This window comes from Pelobates fuscus, chromosome 12, assembly GCF_036172605.1.
Source record: "Pelobates fuscus isolate aPelFus1 chromosome 12, aPelFus1.pri, whole genome shotgun sequence".
In the NCBI taxonomy this organism is placed as follows: domain Eukaryota; kingdom Metazoa; phylum Chordata; class Amphibia; order Anura; family Pelobatidae; genus Pelobates; species Pelobates fuscus.
The window spans coordinates 96,039,160-96,065,174 of record NC_086328.1 but is presented as its reverse complement, the minus strand read 5'-3'; the positions used below and the strand labels follow the sequence as shown (position 1 = coordinate 96,065,174).

General features: G+C 43.0%; 1 protein-coding gene across 2 annotated transcripts in view; it reads right to left on the bottom strand.

The window, feature by feature from the left end:
• TSPAN4 (tetraspanin 4) overlaps positions 1-26,015 on the bottom strand; it is a 528,357-nt gene that overhangs the window by 419,630 nt on the left and 82,712 nt on the right. The window contains exons 2-3 of one of the 2 annotated variants that reach the window (XM_063437236.1): positions 23,459-23,504; positions 4,407-4,465 (exon numbers count right to left, since the gene is read on the bottom strand). The gene's annotated coding sequence lies outside the window, so the exon portion shown is untranslated. The remainder of the gene's footprint in view (positions 1-4,406; positions 4,466-23,458; positions 23,505-26,015) is intronic. The other variant, XM_063437235.1, reaches the window with a different exon arrangement.

Below are 26,015 nucleotides of genomic sequence, written 5' to 3'. Positions count from 1 at the left end.
CAGTACTCTGCAAAACCTACTTAGAGGTGGAAGGCTTCACAGCCTCCTAAACAGGTATTCAAATTATTGTTGAGTTTTTTTTTTGTTTTTTTACCTCCATACATATTTCAATGGTTTATCATTATAAATGTGGGATTGGGGAGACAAATTCAAACATTAAATGTAGTTGTGTACACCAAATCCAACAGCACAGAACACATTTGAATATAAGATTCCATCCATTGCAGTCTTGTTGGGCTCTCTTTAAGTATGGCTCTTTCTTTTTGTATAAAAGGAAATCTTCCTTACAGTTGCCAACTATGGGGACCATTTTTCGGATACTTTAAAATGTGTTTAAATCACTGGGCAGCTTCATTCCTTCGGTACAATTGAATTAATATTTAACTTGATGTTAAGGGGAAATGCCAGACTTCTGGGGGAGGAGTAAATGGCAGCAGACCCAAGCAGCAGAGCTCTGCGTCAGGCTGCTCAGTTTCAGACAGGAACCACCCGCCTGTGCCCCCCTCACCCCTAACAGCATCTTACCAATTCACCGGTGCCAGCTATTGTTCTCCTGCCCAGCAATTATTGAGCAATTATTTGTCCGATGGACTCCTAAGCACAGCCTACATCTCCCACAGGAAAGCTCCCAGGCACCTGCGTAATCAGTACAAGTTACAGTTGGTACCAGACAGCACCACTGGCTGAAGCACCTTGTGTCCTACATTATGACTGCAAACTACGATCATGTGGCTCACAGTAAGTAGGCCACTACACCTACCATTTTGTCAATCCAGCTCCCTCTTTGTGAGAATTCAAGCTTATCAGGGAATTGCTAGTCCTTGTTTTTCCACAATAACTTATCTAGGATAGAATTCATCTTAGTCTACCCTGGTTCCAAAAGTAATATGTACAGAACTCTACAACATATTTGTTACTGACCATGCCTCTGTAGATTTGGTAATAAATCTAGGCCCCCCTCTTCCTTTTACTGCTCAATGGAGATTACCTGCTAGCCTAACAACACAGGACTACTTTAGGAACATGTTGGAGGCGGCCTGGGCCAACTACAATGATAACAATTTAGACCATTTGGATGACCCTATGTTGTTCTGGCAAACGGCTAAGGCGTAACCAATTACAAAAAACAGTGGAACAATAAGTCAAACAATTTCAATACTACATAGTTACATAGCTGAAAAGAGACTTGCGTCCATCAAGTTCAGCCTTCCTCACATATGTTTTTTGCTGTTGATCCAATACTGACTAAGCAACAGCACACGTGACCTACATGGCTTTACCACCCAATGCTAGACCAGGGGTAGGCAACCTTTTAGCAGCACTGTGCCTAAATAAGATTGTGATGTCCCATAGCGTGCCGGTCATATTTTTTTTCTTTGAGGTGTGTATGGTACCGTATTTTGCTTGTGTTATTTATACTGCAGTTGTTTTGAATTGTTGTATTTGTGCATATATGAGCTATTATATTGTATATGTTTACAAGTAGTTTGTGGTGTTGTACCTATGAATGTGGGCTGTGTATGGGGGCTGCTTGTGGAATTGTGTGTGCATGGATATGTCACGTGTGTTTGGTAGTGTGTGCATGTGAGAGGCTGCATGTGGGGTTTTGTGCATGTATGTGGATTGATAGTGGTGATACGTTTGTGCAGATTGTGTGTATGTTTGTGTGTGGGCTGTTCGTATTATTTGTATAAGGGTAGGGTTATTCTGTGTATATCTAGCAGTGTGGGTGGCTTCCCTGGAGTCCAGGCTGGCCAGTTACATCTCAAGGACAGGAGTTGCAACAGCAGCTGTGGGCTGCTCTACTCCAGTGTGGATTCCCATTCACAAGTGCTGGACTGAAATGATCTGAGATCACTTTCTCTGCGTGCTGCAATGCATAAATTGAGGATTGTCCTTCACCACCTCTTCGTATTCGCAGATATCCAAAGTTTCACTGGGACTCCTGATAGATCATAGTCTGTATAGTTCTAGCAGCCATGAGTGCTGTGCAAAGACACCTCAAGTGCCGTGCATGGTACACGTGCCATAGGTTGCCTATCCCTGTGCTAGACTAATCTTTACTCGAAAAAGCCCCAAAAAATTCTAAGTTTCCATACTATGGAAATCAATGCCATATTCCACATATACTTTGCCGACATTTTTCGCTCCCAGTCAGATGATCGAAATTACCTGCTGGGAGTCTACAGCTCTCGCTGTAGTGGTTACGTTGCTTAGAATGTTTTTTTTTAAGGAGCTGCACTGCACCAGATATCCACAGTTTTAAATGCAGGTTTAATTTAAGCAATCTCACTACCTGAATATTCACCATGACAGTAGGTTACAGGCATTAGGGCTGAGACCTGCATCTTGGTCACTCCCTGCCTGTCAGGCCGAATCAGGCAAAAAGGAGCAGGAATGTGTCTTTCTACCGCTGTTCGCATCTCTCCAGTACTCCCCTAAGACTTCAGGTTGAGTGCTACATTCACACTGCTGGACTCCTCAAATTTCTCCTACATCCACCGTGCAAATGGAGGTTTGAAGCCACTGGAGGAGAAGAGGAGCTATTTCTAATAGTCTGTTAATGTAAAAGTTGTGTGTGTGCGCTTGTGTTTATATAAGCTGGTTTTAAATAGGGAGTATTAATCATGATAAAAAAAATGTAAAAAACACAAATCCTTTCACACCAGCTTGGGTTACTGAGGCTAGGAAGGCATGCCTGAGGCTAATTGGGGGCTGTGTGTGCAGCTGCATTTGCACATATTTATTCACAAATGTACACACGGATATTACACACATGCATGTTCTAACAGAATGCACACATTACGCAAACAACTGAATAAGTGCCGCTGTGATAAAGTGTATGGGGTGTACATAGTCTTGTATGGGCTTAGAACCACTAAACAATTAAATATATTACTGTATAGATCACAGCAACTTCAAGCTCCTGGCTTATCAAACAATTCCCCATTCTATTCCTTATTACCCATACTTGCCCCTTGCACGGTCACCTGCTACACTATCAAAGCAGTACAAGTTACAGTGCACAAAAACCAGTGTAAGTCCACTTTAAAGGGACACTATAGTTAGCCAGACCACTTCAGCTCAATGAAGTGGTCTGGGTGCCAGGTCCCCCAGGTTTTAACCCTTCAGATGTAAACATAGCAGTTTCACAGAAACTGCTATGTTTACATTGCAAGGTTAATCCAGCCTCTAGTGGCTGTCTTCCTGACAGCCGCTAGAGGCGCTCCTGCGACGCGAAAATTCAGCATGCAGAACGTCCATAGGAAAGCATTAAGAAACGCTTTCCTATGGACTGTTTGAATGCACGTGAGTGCGGCTCTTGCCCAGTGGCGGATCTAGAGCCTGATCTCGGGAGGGGCACATTATTTAAAGAAATAATCCAGACACAATAACCACTACAGCTCAGTTTAGTGCAGTGTGTGTGTGTGTGTGTGAGGGGGACAGTGTGTGAGCAGTGTGTGAAGGCGGCAGTGTATGTCAGGGATGCAGTGCATGTGTGGGACAGTATGTGTGTGTAACAGTTGCAGTGTGTTTGTGTGTGGGCAATGTGTGTGTATGGGGGGCAGTGTATGTGTAGGGCAGTGTGTGTATGGGGCAGTGTGTGTGTATGGGGGCAGTGTGTGTGTAGGGCTTAGCTGCTGAAGGGGTTTTAACCCCTTTAGTCCAGTGGGAGGGGGACCCTGAGGGTGGGGGGGACCTGCGGGTTATATAGTGTCAGGAAAACGAGTTATATAGTGATCCTTTAACAAGACTTCAGGTTGTGCAGGGTTCTGCGCTGCCTGCTGAAAAGTCACTTCTGCATCAATCACCACATTCTGAGCAGGCCATCTTCTTCCGAGACTCGTCTTATTTGCCTGCCGAGCTTCACTCAGCCCCTTAATTAGCCACGAAACGCTCCTTCAGAGTCACCATTCCATTATACTAGGCAAATTAATGTGTCCTGAATTTAATTTTATTTCCTAATGGGAGTTGGATGTAAACAAGAAGCAAATGTTACGGTCACTCAGTCGATCATCACCAATTATTTATTGAAATCTTCAAGAACAGGCTGAGAGCAGATTACTGGATCATGAAATGATTTAAGTTGCGGCAGCCTTGCAGCTGGCCACATGTCCAAGCTTGTTACAAGAAAACTAGAAGATTCCAAACAGCCATAAGACAATGAACCTCTCTAAAAAAATGTTATGTAAGCCTCCTGCTAATCTGTATTTAACATGTATTAAATGTTTACACCACTAGATGACAACTAATACGTTACAAAGCTGCATAGTCTGCAATACATCTGTAAGGAGATAACCACATCAAAAAGGATACCGGGAGAAAAAAGGTCAGGATATGTATTAGAGAAGCAAACGATAATACAGGAATAAAGCAGCTTTATGAAAAATGGAATTCGCTCTCACCTTGGGATTACTTTTCCTTTAAGACCCCCTTGAAGCAGCTCCCCTGAGAAGGGATCCACCTACAAAAACAGGACAGAAAGACACTAATTGGAATAATTGTAAAAGGAATTCTCGACCTGCAAAAATAATCCAGAGACAGAATAAAATAATAAAATAATTGATAGTTTTATATATGAATATAAGGAAAGTCATGACATGCATCAAAGGGCCACTCCAAGAAAAATACATAATTAAATTAAATACATGCAAGTTTTCATCTACTAAACAGTGATTTTTATTTCTTTTGTATTTGAGCAGTGGTGTGTCCCTTTAAGGATGCTAAAAAGCAAAAGTAGAGTATATTTATATATGAAAAACTTCTGTTTCTCCTTTATACTTCCATGGCATCACTTCCGATTGAAATTCCTAAACAGTTTTTACCCGTTTGTTTCCTTAACCCCTTAAGACCGGAGGGCGTACAATTACGTCCTTTTTTAAGCGTCTCTAAAAGCCGCCGGGCGTAATTGTACGCCCTCCGTTTTTATTTTTACTTACCCGGTCGCCGGCGATCCCACGCCGGCGATCACGGTTGGGGGGGACTCCCAGGGAGCCCCCCGCGGCACGTCCGCCCTCTTCAGCTCCCCCGGGCCATGTGAGAGTGAGGTCCTTGTGAGGACCTCACAATCACATGGCCGGGATAGCTGGCTGCAGCAATGCCAGCAGGGGGACTGCCTGTAATGACAGGTAGTCCCCCTGCTTGCTGGAAATAAAATAAAAATAATTAAAATAAGAGTAAAAATAAATAATTAAAAAAAATATATAGATATGTGTTATTTCGTTCTAACTGTATTGTGATATTAATATATATATATATCTATATATTTATATAAAAATACACGTAGAACGAAATAATATATATATCTATATATTTTTCAATTATTTATTTTTAATTATTTTTTTTATTTTAATTTTTTACGTATTTACATATTTATTTTGCAAGGACCTAACTCTCACATGGCCGGGGGGGCTCCTGGAGGACGGATGTGCCGCGGGGGGCTCCCTGGGAGTCCCCCCAACCGCGATCGCTGGCGTGGGATCACCGGCGTGGGATCGCCGGCGACCGGGTAAGTAAGAAAAAACTGGAGGGCATACAATTACGCCCGGCGGCATTTAGAGCCACTCAAAATAGGGCGTAATTGTACGCCCTCCGGTCTTAAGGGGTTAAACAGACTGTGATTGTCTATTGTTGTGACTTAGATGATGATCAGATCACATTTTATGACCAATTTGTGCAGAAATCCATATCATTCCAAAGGGTTCACATACTTTTTCTTGCAACTGTACATTCTCACTGACAAGATCAGATACATTTTCACTGACAAACACATACACTCTCACACACTCACTGACAAGAACACATTCACTCTCACTGACAAACACATATACTCGTTGACAGACACACAAACACATACAAACTCCCTAATAGACACATACAATTTTTATTTATTTTTTACATTTTACTCCACCCAGCCCCCTACCTTTAGGAGTGCTGGCATGGACTCCCTGGGGTCCAGTGGGGCTGCTGAGCGGCTGTCATTCGGGCGGCGAGGGAGCAGTGATCTTCCTGCTCAGCTTCCACGCGCCCCTCTTGATGCCAGAGCTGGAGTGACGTCATATTCCAGCTACAGCATCACGGCTGTGTGCGCGAGGGAGTTGAGCAGGGAGATCACTGCTCACTGCTCCCACACCGCCTGCGGCCATTTTATTGTTTAAACTTTTGGCGGAACCCCAATTGGTGTTCCACGGAACCCCAGGGTCCTCTAAACTTTGGCCCTTCATAAGTTGCTGAACTACAACTCTCATGATTCTCTGGATATCTAATTTATTCAAAGAATCATGGAAGTTGTTGATCTGCAACAGCTGGAAGGCCCGAGTTTAGAGAACCCTGCTTTTGAGGATATGAATGGTTCAGCAGCACATAACGGATGAAAGCTCATTTTCTTTTCCCTTTTATAATGATTCTCCGTGTCTTTAAATATTTTCTAATTATTTGACACTAAAATACAGTAGTATATTTATTACATTTACAGTAATAATTCAGTCTTTATCTATAAACGATATTTAATTGTGCTAGCGCATGCTTTGTAGTCAAAAATATATAGTAAATATTTTTTTGTTTTAAAAAAAATTAAAATAAAAAATGAACACATACTACATTATATACATATATACATATATACATGTGTATCTAAAAAAAAAAAAATTAAACATTTGAGAAGTTTTTTGTTTTTTTTAACCAATATCTTTACTGAAGATAACATCAAACAAAATGGCACATTTTGTATTATTCCAACAATGAAAATTGTAAATCTGCAGAACAATAAGAACCCACGCCTCCCAACTGTCCAAATTTAAATTCTTTATTTTGTTAGTGTAAATGGTTAACAGACAGGTTTGCTCTGCTACAACGGCAGGTGCAAACCGGATATAGGCATGGCATAACATAGTTATGAACAAGAGAGTCATTGCATATTATTTATGTACAAGTTGAGAGCAGTTAAAACCAGGTGACATCTGTGTGCGGGAGTAGTGTTTATCGGTCCCCTGTCAGGCGGTAAGGTGAGATGTCACATTATATAACATATAGTAGTCAGGGGGGGCAAGTCCAAGCATATTTGTTAAAGAGAGCAATAATAACAAGGAACAACATTTAGAGAAAGCTTGGTTCGAACCAGTCTTGGTTATCGTTTTCAAAAGTCCCATCGATATCACCGAGGGTCTTCCCTTGGAAGATGTGCAGTGGTGTGCGGGTGCTCCGCTCTGTGCCTTATGTATCTGTTGACGCAGTCTCTCTGGTGCACGGGACGAAGGGTGTAACCATGGTCGGGTCCCAGGATCTTGTAGGTTGCCCCGACATTGCTGGTGTGTTGGGCAGGCCCAGTTTTTGTAAGAAGGGCACGGCTTTGTCCATATTGTGTAGGACGTGCTGGGTGCCAGCTTGTGTGACTATTATGGAGTTGTCCGTCCCCCACCTGTACGGCAGGCCTGCTAGTCGTAATTGGGTGGTGACGGGTCCGCAGGATTTCCTCCATAGCAGGGTAGCCCTTGTCAGGTTCTGGAAGAACGACAGCTCGGAGCTCTCGAAGGTGAGTGGTGGCTTGCATGATTTGAATTTTTTCTAGGACTGTGTGGCAGCGTACGATAACATCTCGGTTCGTGTTAGGTTTTGTGTGAGCTGTTGTGGGGAGGCGGTATATGCTGTCAGCAGTCATTTTGCGTGCCATGGTTGGTGGTAGTATAGTAGCCAGTAGGTGCCTTATATAGTGAGGCAGATCCTCCGCGGACACCGCTGCTGGGATCCCCCTGATTTTTATATGTGAACGGCGGTGTCGGTCCTCCATGACCGTGAGCCTTCCAGTCAGGATTCTCTGGTTCTGTTGGAGTTGTTGGACCAGGTCCTGCACCGCATTGATCTTGGTATGTGCATCTGCTATGCTGTCCTCGACAGTTCCCACTTTCTCTCTGACTGCTTGCAACTCCGATTTGAGCTTGGCTGAGTCTGCCGCCAGTAGTTTATGAATGTCAGCGAGGAGGATTTTCAGGTCTCCTTTCGTGGTCGGAGGTGTCCATGGATAGGGACGAAGTTGTCAGGGGGGCTGGTGCTGATGCTACCTCTGGCTCCCGTCTGTCCGGCTCGGTTTCCGCATCTCTCCGCTGTTCTGGCGGCGGAGGGGGTTTGGCTTGTGCCAGTCGTTGTAGCATTGTCCCAATATCCCTATTGTCAGACCCTGCCATAGGTTTTTGCGATCTCCGGCCCATAGCCGTTTCGTTTAGTGGTACCTCCTCGCCTGGGTGGTCCGCAAAGTTTTTCCACAGGAGCGACTCGAGGTCTGTGGCTGTGAGCGTGCGGTAGGCCTCATCTCAGCGGTGCAGCTTAGGTTGCTTTTGAGGCTGGAAAAAAGGCATTAGCCAACTTAGCTCTGTTAGCTGGTTCTGGTGCTATGGGTTTTCAGGCTGGATTAGTGTTATTTTTGCGTTTTTGTCTGGGACCGTATGTGTATGTAGTAGCTGCTTGAAGTGTGTTGTGTGTATGGGGGTCTGTCTGCCTGTGGCCTTTGTGCATTGTGTTTATGGCAAAGCTATGTTTCCTGACTGTGTGTGTATGATGAATGTCTTCAGCTGGTGACTGTGACAAGGTGAGTAAAGGTTTACCAGTGGCAGGGAGAGCGTGACAGGGCGAAGGGGGTAAATGGGATGGGGGGGTTGTGAGAGAGAATGAGGGAAAGGGAGTATGACATGGTTTGATGAGGGAGTGTGACAGGGCGAGTGGAGGTAAGTGTGTCAGGGCAATTGTGGCATGGTAGGAGGGACGAGTGTGACCGGAGTAAGGGGGGTTAATGTGATAGGGTGAGTGTTGCAGAGTGAGGGCAGGTGAGTTTGGAGGGGTGAGATTAACAAGATTAGGAGTGGATAATGTGAGTGTGGATGCATGAAGAGACTGACAGTGTGTGGGGGTGACGACAGTGTGGGGAGGGGTGACAATGTGTGGGGAGGTGACCGTGTGAGGGAGTATGGTGACACAACATTGTTGTGGGTGACAGTGTGTGGGGGGAATGACAGTGTGTGTGAGGGGGGTGATACTGTGTGTGGGGTGGATACTGTGTGTGTAGGGGTGATCCTGTGTGTGAGAGGGTGAGAGGAGGGGTGATGGTGACAGGGGTGGGTGATGATGAGATGGGGGGGGTGATGGTGTAAGGGGAAGTGATGGTGAGAGGGGGGTGATGGTGAGAGGGGGTGATGGTGAGAGGGAGGGGGGTGATGGAGAGAGGGAGAGGGGGTGAGGGAGATGGGGTGATGGTGAGAGGGAGGAGGGTGATGGAGAGAGGGGCCTCTGCTGTCCTGCCATCCCGACTTTGTTCCCTGGTGTCCTGCTTTTGGACAATAGGATTATGCAGAGTGTGCTGAAACAGCACTTGCCACATACTCCGCCATTAGAGAGCCAGCATACGTGATTGGCAGTCAGCCCGGAGTGGTATCATGCCAGGCTAGCATGCCTATTCTTCAGGCTACCCCCTTTGGACTAGCTTGCCATCATTATACCCTACCAACCGGTGTCCTACTTTATGGGACACCAACATGGATGCTGAATCCATGTTAGCATAAAAGATATTGCAAAAAAAAAAAAATAATATGTACCGACTTCAAGTGTTCTTGTAGATGGACTTCAAGTGTTCCTTTAAATATTAACAGGCTGTGCTTTCAAGACTCTGATGTGGACCCCAATTTGAGCAGTCAAATATTAGGACAAAAACTAAGTAACAATGTAAATGTATATATAAAATATTAGATATGTGGAAGATTAATTTATTTTTTGTAATTTAGATTTTTTATTGTAGCATACAGGTAATCTTATGTGGCGGATACCACCAATGTAATAATGTATTAAAGACCATATCATTCCCCTAGTTCCCTGTTTCCATTATAGGTGCAGGGTGTTTATAATGTGTTTGCATATTGTTTTGTATGGTCTCCTGTCCTGCTGATGCTTGTTACCAACTAGGTGGATTTGGCAATGGAGCCTGTATAGCGCCCTCTGTTGGTAGTAACAGCTAAATGCACTACCTGAATAGCAAGGCTTCTTAATTTGCATATTCTGGTGGATTTGCATAATACTAATTTTGCAGGCATGTAATTATAATTAACCCTTAAAACCCTTATAATTATGTCATTGTGGTTGTCACAGCAATCTAAGTGTAATGAGCATATGTGTTAGTCCCGAGTAAAAATAAAACAGTGTGTGTTAGTTCCTTTTGGAACGGTGTCTCCTATGTGGATTTTTAGGGAACCTGGCCACAGAGTTGCCATACCTGTTGACTTTCTGCACAATCCCTCTAGCCATGGGACAAATCCAAAAGAGCTAGGTCTGAGAACTGCAAGTGTCTTTATAAAGACAAGAGCTATCACGTTGCAGGCAAAGGTGAATACCTGCCTGGAACAAGGGCTGCAGAGAAATAGGCAGAGGGGATGATACCTGCCTGGAAGGAGAGCTGCAGCCTGATAGGGTAGAAAAGCTCCAGTGAGACCCCAGTGAAGCCTCAGCGACTGGGGTTGAAGTACTCCAGGGTCCCTGCAAGCAACTAGGAAGCGAACTGGGTGGAGATACTCAGCTGGAGTACAGAACCTCCGTCACATCTCACATAAAGGTAAAAGCTTAGTAGGCTACATTTGAAGTGCATGCATAAGATGGTGAGAGGGAGGGGGGGTGATGGGGAGAGGGGCTGATGGTGAGAGGGAGGGGGGTGATGGGGAGAGGGGCTGATGGTGAGAGGGAGGGGGGTGATGGGGAGAGGTGGGTGATGGGGAGAGGGAGAGGGGCTGATGGTGAGAGGGGGTTGATGGTGAGAGAGAGAGGGGGTTGATGGTGAGAGGGAGAGGTGGGTGATGGGGAGAGGAAGAGGGGGCTGATGGTGAGAGGGAGAGGGGATACGTAACATGGAACAATACACAGGTTTCCTGTAGAATCGCTTTACTTGAGAAGGTATTGGAGTCACGAGAGAGTACATCAAAGTACAATATAAAACAGCTGCTAGCCCAAGACTGAAGCTTGGTAAGCAATTCTAGAAAGACCTATAAATTAAAAATGATAAACCTATAAAAAAGGGAAAACTAACTTAACAATAACTTGGGAATAAGTAGAAACGTAGGCGGGTGCAAGCCTAAGAGCAGGTTGCAAAAACATCACAAACACAAATTATTAAGCATGCATAAAAAAATGCAATTGTCGGAGGATTATTTTTTTAAATTTGCTAAGAATTGCAACAAGCTTAGCTAAAGCGTTATTACTTCATGATTTTAGACTTCCCCTCTTGTATATTTACAGATTTTAGAAGAATACATTCGCCTGCATTCCCTAGCAGTAGGTCGATGGCTCCTGAATCCAACAACACCTCTTGAACGGAGACACATTGATTGCTTGGTCAAAGAGAAGAGGTTGTTTGAGCAGGGCAATATGCCAATAAAACCTAATTTTTATTTCAGTTAAGAGCAGGCCATCAATTATCCATGGTTCATGAGTGGACATGGCCATGCGTAGTCAATTTAGTTGGATAATCAATTTTGCAGATTAGTGACGACAGAATATTGCATGAAAAATTGATTGCATATCATTGATTAAACCAGGTCACACTGCATATACTTATTTGTGTGCAGAATATAACATTTAAGTCTGGAATATAGTGCTCGAAAGATTTTATGCCAGAAAAAACTAAAAAAAACTAAAAAAAAACTAAATGGAAGTTTTTTCCGTTTGTTCTTTATTTTTACCTGTGGGTAATAGAGTCTTTAATAAGTCTAACATACAAATTTTGAGCTATCTCCACTATGCCTAGCTATTGTTACTGCAGTATATATATATATATATATATATATATATATATATATATATATATATATGTTTGCAAAGGTATAATTTTAAGCGATTTACAATGTTTGTGGGATATAATGTTTATGTAGAAATAAAATAAAAATAGAGAATTGGAAAAAACATTGGAATGTTTTTGTGGCTAGTGGAAGACACTGTACCAAACACAAAAAGCTATTTTGGTCACCATGTTTGTGATTGGATATATGACTTTAGATCAAAGTACAGAGCAGTTGTGATGGCCTCAGTTGCTCAAAAAGGTGAGTTGGGGATTGGGAGTGGACTCTTGCATAATTATGGTTTATTCTATCCGTTGCTCCAAACATGGAACATAATTGGTGGATTTAAGACTAATTACTAGGTCTTTCAATATTTTACATTCATTTGGTTGGTCGAGGTCAACCAACAAACACAGAATTCTCAATATTCCGAGCTCCAATTTCCATGATTGAAATGTGGCCTTTGTCGAGCCAAAGTTTTTCTAAAATATGTTATTTGAACTTCAACAGCTGGTGGTAACCAAGACTGTGCTGGAAAAAAATCTCCTTGTTTTGCATTGCACTACAACTTCCATGATTCCTACCAGAACTTTAGAACCATTTCAGATTTATTTTGTATTTATTTGCGTGAGAATACTGCAGTGGTCTCATTTTATTAAATCCAATCCCCGATCACAATCCCCGGTCTGAGGATTAGAAAACATTAGACTACCCAGAACCAATATATATTATTACGTATGTTACATGGATGCGAGTAGGTTTTTGTTTCTGTGTGAGTCATATCTCAAAACGTATTGGCAGAGCAGGTTAGACGGTCTAGTACAGCCTTTTAGCAATGCAGGTACATCACTTTTTGGGATGCGATTTAGTTTGTCCTTGATTATTACCATTACTACTGGCATTTATAAAGTGCCAGCATATTCTACAGCACTGTACAATCAGGGGAAATAGACAGTACACGATAGACAAAACTCTGGATATTTAAATTGTCTATGCACCGTATGCCGGGGGAAAAAAATAAAGAACAGACTCAATATCCCCATTCTGAATTTGTGTTTCTGTCCCACCAATCTGGGTTAGTTCCCTGGTGCCCTGCATGAATGTTCCCAATCAGGGCATCCCTGCTAAGAGCACTTCGGGAGTACTCTGATATTGGGGATCCCTGAATGGGGAGGCAAGATGCAGGCATGGCAGGCTGACAAGTCCCCTTTGTGGCTCAATTGACATAACAGGCTTGTCCATCATTACTGACATGCCTTAGATGCCCACCTACCCGTTCTGCTTAGGAAAGGTATACTTTGCCATTCACACATCTGCATATTAAAGTGTGTGTATCAGTGCATCGCTTCAAAAACACAAAGAAACAACAAATATAGTAGATACTGAATTTTTTGCCTCAATCAACAAATTTCACCCACCAACTAAAACAAATCATGATAAGCACATTTCCCCCAACTAGTAGTCAAATTTTCACATTAAAAAAAGACAAAAAAAATATACATACGCCATGATCTCAATAGCAATAAAACCCTGTTTTATAAAATATAGATCTTCAGTTTCAACTGAATGAAACAAAACAATACATGCCGAAAAATATTAATCCTGTAATACCAAAAGTCCTTAAGGAATCATAAGACCAAGAGAAGCCGTCGCTGTCTCTCAGCAGAATTGCTGTTAAAATGATTACTTAGCCTAAGCTTTCCAATCCAATGCAGATGTTCCACCTGCTCGGGGAAGAAACAGATCTGTCACAGATAAGGCATCGCCTAAATTTATGTGAACAACAGGAATCTAGAACACCAGTCTGTAACATAACAGAGACAAATACAGATCTGCAAATCATTTATATTTATGTATATTATAATTCTGTATTATAATATTATATATATTATATAATTATAAGAATATCTTGGATTTTTTTTTTTATTTTTTTTTAATGTCTATAAGGATTTACGGTACATTCTCTCTATGTAATAATTTATCCAATCCATATACACCCTCCTGGATTTGTCGAAAGATGTGCATCTGCTACAGAAAGATGGGTTGGTGCTTTTAAAGTATATCTGTCATGCACACATGACACGCTACTACTTTCTAGACAATATAAACTCCACTATAAATTGCGCTGGCAAAATATATAGATTCAATTTTACTTTAAGTCATGGCTCGCAGTTCCATTTCCAACAAATCTATTCTTTTTAACGTATGGCTGTCTGCAAAACAAGTGGCGTTGATCCAAAGACATTGAGGGAGCATGCGCACGTCAAAAGCTCTAAGCTCTTACATATAGATCGATATATATAGATTAAGCAAGCACAATATATATAAATTCTTTTGGATTACTTACCTGTATGTGATCTCCTAATCCACGAGTTTGTGGACTAAAATCTAATTTCTGTTTGTGAATTTGTGCAAGCTGATGTATTGATTTTTATGGTGTTCTCTTAAATACACTCTAATGGGCTATATCTTAAAGTGTACCTGTCATGACATGCACACGTTAGCTTTAAATTAAAGAGCCTTAAATGTAATCTATAATTTTAACCATTGGGCCCCTCCCCCACCTGACAATTAAAGGGACAATCCGGGCACTACTACTACTTTAAAGCATTTGGTGAGGTTTGGGCTGAGACTGTGTGCATACCTTTGATGAGGAAGTCTTTCTGGCATGAGAGGGGGTGGCTAAGGAGGCAGGCTTATGATGCAGGATTCTGCAAAACATTTATTTGTTTTGTGCAAAAACTATAAAGATTTGAGCATGCACAAAACTACAGAATATTAATGAGGACAAAATCTATCAAATGCAGTAAAGTAGTATTGGTGCCCGGGTTGTCCCTTTAATTCTCCAGTGTAGATTTCTATGGGGAAGAATAGAGTGACAGATGAAAGCAGGCATACACACCTAGAGGACGTTCATATATAGGAACTCCAACATAAGAATGGAGTAACTTATGTCACTGCATTCTGACGCAGATGTGCTTTGTCAGTGAAGCCAGCATGTGAGAGTCATCAAGGCAGATTGCCCTGGTTTGGGATGTGTCATCACCAATAACATGCACACCCCTTTCAAAGTGAGCATGTTGGTTCAATGTTCTTCCATTCTTCCAATGTTCTTATTCTCGCATGAGAAAAAGGCCCTATATCTGTTCTGCTCAGCGCAAGTAAATTTATTGGCATGATTGTGCAGCATTTGCTTGGTACTTGTCTCTGGTGTCTCTGTGGGATACAAAAGGACATAAGGTATTGTGTTGTGGGATTGTGTGTGTGTAGAGTGACCTGATTGTTGTGTGGTGTTTTGTGTAAAAAGGTCAGGTAAAGATGTGTTGTGTTTGTGGTGTAATATGTGTGGCTACTGATTATAGAGGGTGAGAGTGTATAGGGGTTGTAGTGTATGTGTGTGTGTATAAGTGATGCAGTGTGTGTTGCGGCTGTAGAGGGGGTGTGTTTAGGAAATGCAGTTTGTGTGTGTGTGTGTGGGTGTAGGTGGTGCAGTGTGTGTGTGTGTGTGTGTGTGTGTATAGGGGATCAAGTGTTTATAAGAGATGTAGTGTGTGTAGGTGGTGCAGTTTGAGCTAGAGCTCTAGCCAGAGTTCACACTCACAAGATCTGGCATTGTGCTGTGACAGAGCGTTGCAGTGGTAACCGCGGCAATGTTATTAACTCACTAGAGGAACATTCAGTACCCAACGGAGCTGTTGGCTAGAGCCCTAAGGTCCTTCTTCCCCCTCTTGTCCAGATTTAAGTGCACTCACGCTGTGCTGCCCTGGTGCAGTTCCCTGGTGTTTCTCTAGATGTGGGAACTAAAGGAAGGAACTAAAGCAGCACATGACACTCTTTTGGGCTAAATTTAAGAATTCACTTCAAATTTGTGATTGTTCACAATTTAATGATAAACAATGACAGTGTTTTCATGTCTTGTGTCTTTGTGTCTTATATAATCACAGAACACCTAATTAAAATTACTATACGTACATTTGAAACAGCAGCAAATTAGTCACGGATTAGTCACAACATTAAAACCACCTGCCTAATATCACATAGGTCCCCCTCATGCTGCCAAAACAGTTCTGATGCATCAAAGCATGGACTCCACAATACCATTAGCAGCAGATCCTTTAAGTCCTGCAAGTTGCATGGTGGCTGTCACGGCCCCCAGCTCATGGCTGCACGTGGTCGCACCCAATCGGTGCAACAATGCTAACAAGTTGGGAGGAATTACCTGTTCAGCAATGAGCCGAGAGCCGACCCGCTGGGGCGTCCGTCCCCTTCACACGTGGGATCCAAAATGGCGCCGACCACGAGGTCGTGGCCATTTTTAGCTCCGCCTCCAAAGTTTGCGCAAACAATGTCAACGTACACGCACTTTCTGGGGTCAGAGGCCAAGCCCTGACAAATCAAAGCCCAAGGAGGGATATTTAAACCCCTGAATTTCCCTACCACATTGCCCTGTCGTGGTTTCTGTTCCTGGTTCCCGAGAGTGCGTTTTCTTGTCCTTGTTATTGATATTCCCGGTATTCTGACCTTGGCTATTCCTGACTATTCTGATCTCTGGTTTCCCTGACTTGGCTTTCTTATCAATCTTGTGTATTTCTGGCTACCTTGACCATTCTCTGTCTTTCAAAGTATTAGTCCGGCCTTTTTAAGGACCGGTTTACGTTCTGTCTATTTTTCTATTTTATGTAGATGTTACATAGGTTTGCGTGTTGGATCACATTAGTAGTCGTGACAGTGACGCCGCCATGGATTGGATTTGTTGCTCCAGCACATTCCGGTTGGATTGGATTGAGATCTGGGGAATTTGTAGGTCAAGGCAACACCTTGAACTCTATGTCACGTTCCTCAAACCATTCTTGAAAATGATTTGCAGGGTACAATATCTTGCTGAAAGAGGCCACTGCCATCAAGGAACACAATTGCCATGAAAGGCTAAACATGGTCTGCAGCAATCTCTAAGCAGGTGGTACGAGTCAAAGTAACATCCAAATGAATACCACGACTCAGTGTTTCCCAACAGAACATTGCCCATAGCAAAAGATTGTCCCCACCGCCTGCCTTCCCAAAGTACATCCTGCTGTCATCTCCTCCTCATGTTAGCCATGCATATGCATTTGGCCATCCACTTGACCTAGAAGAAAATGTGATTTTAATACACTAGGCAACCTTCTTCCATTGTTCCATGGTCCAGTTCTGACACTCACATCCTCATTGAAGGATTTTTTGGCTGTGGACAGGGGTTATTATTGGCACTCTGACAGGTCTGCTGTTACACAGTCCCATACCCAGCAAACTGCAATGTTCTGACACTTTTCTGTCGGGGCCAGCATTAAGTTTTTCAGCAATTTGAGCTGGAGCAGCTCTTATTTGTGATCGGACTAGACAGGAATTAATAAACCTTAGGCACCCATGACCCTGATGCCGGTTGTCCTTTCTTTCATCACTTTTGGTAGGTACTAACCACTGCATAACGGGAACACCACACAAGACTTACCGTCTAGCCATCACATTTGTCCCTTTTAAAGTCACTCAGATATTCAGTGTTGCCCATTTTTCATGCTACCAACACATGAAATTCAAGAACTGATAGTTCACTTGCTGCCTAATAAATCCCACACCTTGACAGGTGCCAACAATATAATCATTGTTATTTACTTCACCTGTCAGTGCTTTTAATGTTGTAGCTAAGCAGTGTATTTATCATCCTTTTCACAAAGGGATGAACACTGTGAGTAACTAACATTTTTGAAATGGCCAGATAGGATGTGAACATGCATCACCCACGCAATAACTTAATATTTATAAATATGTATTTCTTTTTAAAGGAACTCTAGTGCCAGGAAAACATATCGGTTTTCCTGGCACTGCAGGTTCCTGCAGTGCCCCCCACCCTCCTACCCCCCATTCTATGTTGCTGAAAGGGTTAAAACCCCTTCAGTGACTTACCTGAATCCAGCGCCGATGTCCCTCTGCGCTGGGTCAGGCTCCTCCCCTATTAAATGCTTTCCTATGGGGATTTTGGTGATGCTGGAGGTCCTCATGCATAGCGTGAGGACATCGAGCATTATTTAAAACACTTTTCATGTTCTAAGAACACGGAAGTGTTTCTAATGGCTGTCTGATAGACAGCCACTGGAGTAGGCCTTAACCCTGGAAGGTAATTGTTTATAAAAACTGCAATAATTACACTTGCTGGGTTAAGGGTGGTGGGAGTTGGAACCCTGTCCACTCCAATGGGCAGAAGTTGTCTGGGTGCCTGCAGTGGCCCTTTAAGGCATCACAGATGAAGTCAGGTAGCCTCTATGCAACCTGTTTGTTACTTGCCATTATTAACAGGTTCAGCTCCCTCTCAAGGGAACCAAATTTGTCAGTCTGTTAGCCATGTAGTCAGTGTTTCACTGCAATCATAAATACTGCCAGATAAAGAATGTATTTATTTGCAAGGAAAACCACATGCATTCCTAACACTATAGAGCTGGACAACCTATTTAGGCATCTGGACCCCCCTGGAATGGAGTGAAAAGCTTAATTAGGTTTTATCCATCGTTGTGCGGGACTCGCTGCAGCTGGCCCTGCCTCCGTGGCCCTGCCTCCTCAGTCTTGATGATCTCAGTCGCTCCAATTCTTTCCCACAGGAAAGCTTCGGGAGGCTATTGCACAATGTGCGCCAGTCAGCATCACCTCGTAGAGATTAATCCAATCAAGGCATCTCTATGGGGAGCATTCAGACTCTCAATGCAGAGCGTGAAGATGCTGAATGCAGCACTGAAATAGGAAACACCTCTAGCGGGCGTCTGAGTTACTGCACCTAGAGTTGTTACTAGGCAGCAATGTAAACACTGCCTTTTCCCTGAAAAGGCAGCATTCTCATAGCTGAGCCTGCAGGAATAGACTATAGACACCAAGACAAAGCAAATTTCCACGGCAGCACTTGGCACAATGTTATAGAAAATATAATTAAAGGTGACTTGTAGTAGATTCATCATTTTGGTTGTTTTTTTGATCGTTTACAATACTTTAAAATCAATCATTTCCAAGTGTTAGAAACTTACAAAATTCGTAGACATCACAAATTAGTGCTTGGATTATTTATACAAATTAGTGTTTGTTCATGTACTACAAAGATTTGTATGCAAGTATTCAAAAATAAAACCTGATGCCTTTTTATGTTTGAAAGGTACACTGCAAGCACCATAATCACTGCAGCATGCTTCTCTTCAGCTACTGCAACCAGGAGCTCTCCGCTCTAAATCAAGCCCAATTTAACCTTTCGGCTCTCCAGGAGGCTACAGAGAGTCAGGAAGCGGCCTCCCGCAGATCACATGTCAGGAGTCAAACTGTTCTAAAACAGCTTGCCTAATTACAACAGGGTATTAAGCCAGGTCGCTCCTGGCACCATAACCACTACAACGTGCTATAGGTAATTATACCATAACCATTTCTGCATTTCTAGTGGGAATTATTCCCTCCTTTTGCAATCGTTAAGTTTGCTGATCTGAAACATTAACTATCATAAAAAAGGTACTGTCATAAGTCTGTTTTACAGAAATGAACGTAGCCTTCAAGAGAAAGCTCTGATCTAATCTTCTCTCGCTTTCTTTGATTTACTGGAGTTCTATTTTGCCATTTATAACCATTTAAAAATAGCCTGTTTAAGAAAAGGGTAAACTATTCACATTGCATTCCATACTAGCAGATTAACTGCACAAGGACCAACCAGTGAAAGTATTATTCGTTACGATATAAAGCACAAATTGCCAGATCTTCTTTTCAACCGATATAGAAAAATACCCTAATTATCTAAACAGCACAACTGCAGGGAACTCGCTAAATAAGTACTGTCCTCTTTCTTTACATCCCCTTAACATGTCCTCTTGCATAGGACAAGATTGGCTTGCCGTTGAATCATCAGTGGCTCTCCCATGATCATTATCTTCAAGTTCACAATAAGACAATGTCCATGAACTATTTTCTATAATAACTACTTTCAAATGACAGTGTTGCTTTGATAATCACTAAAACACAGTGAGAACAGAGATTGGCTCTGCATGAGCATTGCCAGGAAGCCTTGTTATGCCTTAGTTCCAAGTGTTGCAAAGTTGAACTGTCATTAATAAGAACATTCTCATGACGCTACATTTTGATCTACCAACCCCATATCATTAAAAAAAAGTCTACCAAAGGTCACTAATGGGTGGAAAACTTTCCTCCTCAAGTGAGAACATAAAAATAGCAAATTAGTTCTCTTTTATAATGTTGCTTTTTTACTTTAACAAAAATAAAATAATTGCAACGGTGGGAGTTTTCCCTTAATTCAATTAAACCTTTAGAATTGTCTTACTAAACCTCATTTTAGTACTCAATTGTCTTACTAAACCTCATTTACAAAAAAAAATAAAAAGTGCAGCAACCTTCAAAGTTTAAAAAGAAGAATATCAAAATCACATATAAACATAAATGACAAAATCTTTGAAATCTTCGATTTATAAACGCTTTGGGGAAACATACACTCTGTCTCATCATCAACACAAAGACAAATCAGTCTCTAGAACAAACTGTGCACGTTGGTGTCAAACCCATAAGGTGAACAGCCATTGAAGCCAACCAAAATTACAAGATAAGAGATTTTGTTTCAAGAACATGGTCAAAATTAGTCATGTGGGTACCTACAAAAAAGACATACTTCTATGGAATAACTTCACGCTGCCACAGTGATAAAAGTGACCATAAATCAAACTAGGAGAAGTTTCTGTTGCAGAAGGTGTGAAGTTGGTTTCTATAGCCAGAATATTCTGAGCCCATGGATCTTAACATCTAGATCAGGAACCAAACTGGATGCAATCGGCTGGAGCAGGAAGATTATATCTTCAGTAAGTGCTTGCACAACAAATACCTTGGGGACTAAAAATATGGAATCATTGGGGCTCACCACTCCAGTTTAATGTATAAATTCAGGGACTGTTTTATATTCTACTTTAAAGCTTGACATTGGCTTGCTGCTCTAGTTATTTCCCTTTAGGTTTATTATATCATCAATGAATCTCTCCTCTGCCAGGCAATTATATGTTAGATAAGAAAAAAAAAAAAATGATGGTCTAAGACTCTGAAGGTTAGCCTGAGGATTGTAGATTATTCTATTAAAAGGGACAACTTTTAGCTGTAAGGGATGGACTGTCCTTGCGGATAGATTCAGACTATTAAGTTTCAGGGCATCAGCCTCTGATTTGAGAAACGTATACATCAAGTGCACGTAAACATCTCTTAAAGCTTTCTCATTATCAATCACCTTTACGGGTACTAAAACCAGGAACAATGTTGCCCGTAGTCTACATGTTTGGTAAATGTGCTCTTCAAACTATTCACTTACTTACTGACTTACCATGCCTTCTATGCAATGGGATCAAAGTTGAAAAAATATTCTAGAAAACGTTGGTGTGTGTGTGTTATAAATGTGTGTGTGTGTGTGTGTGTGTTATAAATTCATACCAACACTCTAGGTCTTCAATTCCAATCACGTAGGAAAAAAGTTGACGTTTCAGTTCCCTAGGGGAGGGGGTAGGCAATCTTCCACACGCCAGATGTTGTGGACTACATCTCCCATAATACTCTTATCACCATAATCCTGGCAAAGCATCTGGAATGCCAAAGTTTGCCTACCCCAGCCCATGGGAACTGTCCTCAGGACAATAAAAAACTGTTTTACAATATACAGCAATATATAGACAGTCATTAACTCACCCTCCCAAACATTCTATCAATTTACTGGAAGGAACCAACAACTTTTATTTCAAAGGAGAGTTTTCCCAGACACATTAGCCCTGGTTGTCTCAATATCTTTGGCTGAATACACTTTCTCAATTACAGGAGTTTGCTTTTCTCTCCCAAATGTTTGACTTCATATATTTTTACTTCTCTGTGTTACATTTGATCCAAATGTACATTTATTACTTTATTTTCTTTCCATTCATAGGGCGAGCATGTATTCAATTAATGGTGGTTTTGATGAGGTGATGTTTCTGGTACCAATTTGCTTTTGCCACACAGGGATCATATTTTATACTGGGCCACAGGTATTTTTTGTTATGCTAACTGTAAGGTTCAACACGCCGAGTCACCACTGTTGTGAAAGCCCGAGACACTTGGCAGATTTCCAGTTATGGTATGTGAACAATTGTGAACAGGGCTGCCATCAGTGAATGACAACCATGACGATTGTCATTGGCCCTGCGGTCCTGGGGGGCCCGGACTGTTCAGGGAGTCCCAGGCCCCAGATTCTGGGGTTACCATGGCAACACTTCGCAGAAGAACGTGGGTGTGGGTGTAATCAATTGAGAGAAACTGGGAACATGTACAAATGCTTTGACAACTTACCTGAGGTCTGCCAGAATCTGTTCGCCGTTTGTAAGTGGCTTAACAACTTACTCTGGGAGCGTGCCAGGTGCTCTTTTTCAGTACACTATAATGGCTATGGTGCTTGGCGTGTTCCTATATGTGGATCCCAGGTAAGATGTCAAACCATTATTAAACAGACTGCTTAGACTCCAAGGGTGCCAAGGCACTGCGATCAAAAAATGTATTACCGTGTGTTGTACTTATTAAAAATATATATTTAAATTTTTTAAGTGTTCTTTTAAAGATATACACCCCTGGCATATAATATATATGAGAATATACATATATGACAGAGGAACATGTCAAAATTGCCCTGATTTTAGGGTTTTTGTAATTATGTCGGGCAACGGAGCACTGCTCCCTTGTCTCACCAACTGCACAGCATTTTTTTCTTATTAAGTACAGTGGAGCATTATGGGAAATCTACAATTCACCAACAGAAACCTGTGGAGGCATTAGCTAGGCTGAGATATCCAATCGCAGAGGTTAATTGCAAAAAAAAATAAACATTTTTAAAAAGATTCTGTATTTGTTATGACTTATCCCTTTACTAATAAAAATAAAAAAATGAGCATTAAGTCTTCAGTGGAGTGTTCAGTAAGGAGAACAAAACACAATGAAAGCGGATTAAAACTAACAGAAAACTCTGCAGGGTGTTCTAGTCTGATGTCCTTTATAGTGTAATGCTCTGATCTCACAGCTTGTTGCTGATCTCAGATTTCTTCATTTGTTTTCGACCTGGGGTAAGAAGTGCGGATTAGGGGGGGAACATGAAGGCATACACTTTTGGACTCTCTTCAGTATCTCCAAGCGCCTTAATCTTGATCTGCTGATAGAAAGCTGTATCTGCTAGCCCAAGCGGAAGACCTTAGTCCTCTTGTTTCTGGTTGTATGGGATGAGAAAAGACATCTCACTTCATACATCCACAACAAGTGTGCTGTTCCTTCATACTGCATATACACTCAGACCACTGTGCCGTACAATGTTTAATTGTCAATTGAAAATTCAGCCCTGAGATTTATGCACAGGGCTTCATTATGCGTGGAGCACTAGTCACCACAATTCACGTAGGGGATCCTTCTCTCTGTTTTAGTAAGATGGGGAGATTGCTTTTTGCAGGATAATCAGTGACGCCTGTCAGCATTTTGGCTAAGAACCTGCTGCCCGCGGATAGCCAGCTGTTAAAACACAGAGAGTGCACTGACAAACGAACAAGTAAACACCACACACAGCAGCCAAAGGGACAGAAAGAACATCTAATACCTACTGTAGCTGAACTGACTTTCTGCAAGATAGCTTCTTCTTCTGCAAACCTAAAACCAGAACCATAGTATATAAATTGGTTGTTTATATCCAACCACAAGCAGATTACAGAACAGCTTTAACTAGAGGACTAACAGACTAAATATTCTTACACAACCGAAATCTAAAAGAAACAGAAATGTTCGAGTACTCTTCTATACCAGTGATTAGGGGGAAAAATGGATACTATTCCTCTCAACTTGGGCATACTTCCAAATAAAATAACCCTACGCATCTGTAATGCAATAAAAGCACATTTTAAAAAGTTGCAGTTCGGTTCCAACAAAAATTACAATAGTTAAAAAAAAATACATATATATATTAATTCAGTGAGAGGGTGGAATTTTTGGGTATATTAACGTGTAAATGTGTAAAATAATTTTATATAACGTGTAAATGTGTAAACAGGGCCGGCGCTACCATTAAGGCGGACTAGGCAGCCGCCTAGGGCGCCCCTTAGGAAGGGGCGCCGCCAGGAGCGCCGGCCCCCCTAATGCTGCAGCCGCCCGAGCGCTCTGCAGAGAGCCTCAGGCAGCTGCAGCTTCGCCCGGGCTGGTGCGTCCATGAGGGCGCACCGCCCGGGCGCAGCATGAAGAGAGGAGCTGACAGGAGGGAAGCGCTCAGCGCTCCCTCCTGTCACTCCCTCACTGTAGCGTGGCCAGCCCTGTATGATCCGCCGGTACAGGGAGCATTTGTCTCCTGTACCCGGACGGACTAACAGGAAGTGAACACTGAGTGTTCACTTCCTTTTAGTCCGGCCGGGTACAGGAAACAAATGATCACTGTACCCGCGGACAGTACAGAGCTCGGCCACGCTACAACATAGGTAGGGGAGGGTGGGGGGAATAAAGTGGGGGGGGGGGAAGACATAAATGGAGAGGGAGGGAGGGGGGGGGAATAAAGGGAGGGGAGAGAAATAAATGGAGAAGGAGGGAGGGGGGAAATAAATGGAGAGGGAGGGAGGGGGGGGAAATAAATGGAGAGGGAGGGAGGGGGGGGGAAATAAATGGAGAGGGAGGGGGGGGGGGGGAAATAAATGGAGAGAGAGTGGGGGGAGGAGAAATAAATGGAGAGGGAGGGGGGAGAAATAAATGGAGAGGGAGGGAGGGGGGGAAATAAATGGAGAGGGAGGGGGAGGAGAAATAAATGGAGAGAGTGGGGGGGAGGAGAAATAAATGGAGAGGGAGGGGGGGAGAAATAAATGGAGAGGGAGGGGGGGAGAAATAAATGGACAGGGGGGGGGAATAAATGGACAGGGAGAATAAATGGACAGGGAGGGGGGGAATAAATGGACAGGGAGGGGGGAATAAATGGACAGGGAGAATAAATGGACAGGGAGGGGGGGGGAATAAATGGACAGGGGGGAATAAATGGACAGGGAGGGGGGGGAATAAATGGACAGGGAGGGGGGGGAATAAATGGACAGGGAGGGAGGGATACATGGACAGGGAGGGTGGGGGAATAAATGGACAGGCAGGGTGGGGGAATAAATTGAAAGGGAGGGGAAATAAATTGACAAGGTGGGGGGAAGTAATTGACAGGGAGTGGAATTGACGGGGTTAGGAGGGGGAATGAGAGTGGGGAGGGGAGAAGAGAGTGACAAGGGAGGGGGGAGAAGAGAGGGACACGCAGGGGAGAAGAGAGTGACAAGGGAGGGGGGAGAAGAGAGGGACAAGAGGGTGGAGAAGAGAGGGACAAGGGGGGAGAAGAGAGGGACAAGGGGGGGAGAGAAGAGAGGGACAAGGGGGGGAGAGAAGAGAGGGACAAGGGGGGGAGAGAGAAGAGAGTGACGAGGGAGGGAGAGGGGGAGAAGAGTGACAAGGGAGGAGGGAGAGATCGACGTCCATCACACACACACAATGCACCCCTTGCACACAGAAAAACACACAATGCATTACACACACAGACACACACACACAAGCAATTCAACCCTTACATACAATGCATCCCTTACACACACAGAAACACACAATGCATTCCTTACACACACTCAATGCACCCCTTACAGACGCACACACTGCATCCCGTACATACACAGAAACACACATTGCAGCCCTTACACATACAAACACAGATTCACACAATGCATTCCTTACACACATATCAGGACATCCCCTACTCCTGTGAACAAACTATTTGGTGGAACATGAAGGTGGACCCTGGGGCCCAGACCATGAGCTGTGTAAAGGGCCTTTAAAAAAATGGAGCTGCTTTCCGTTCTCCCAGAACACAAACAGCCTCCAGAGAGCCTGTTATACACTAGACGAGTGGAGCCAGACTGCAGCTAGAGCCCATCGCCATCCTCATCTGATTGTAAGTAGGCAATCTAGTATATTATTCGTGGCACTAATCTCTAATTTACCTCACATTAAAGGGACACTTTAGTCCCCAGAACCACTGCAGCTTAATGTAGTGGCTCTGGTGTCTATAGCCTGTCCCTGCAGGCCTTTTAATGTAAACACGGCGGCACTGCAGCACTTGCGTTAGTTAACATGGGGCATTGTGATGTCATATGGGGGCGG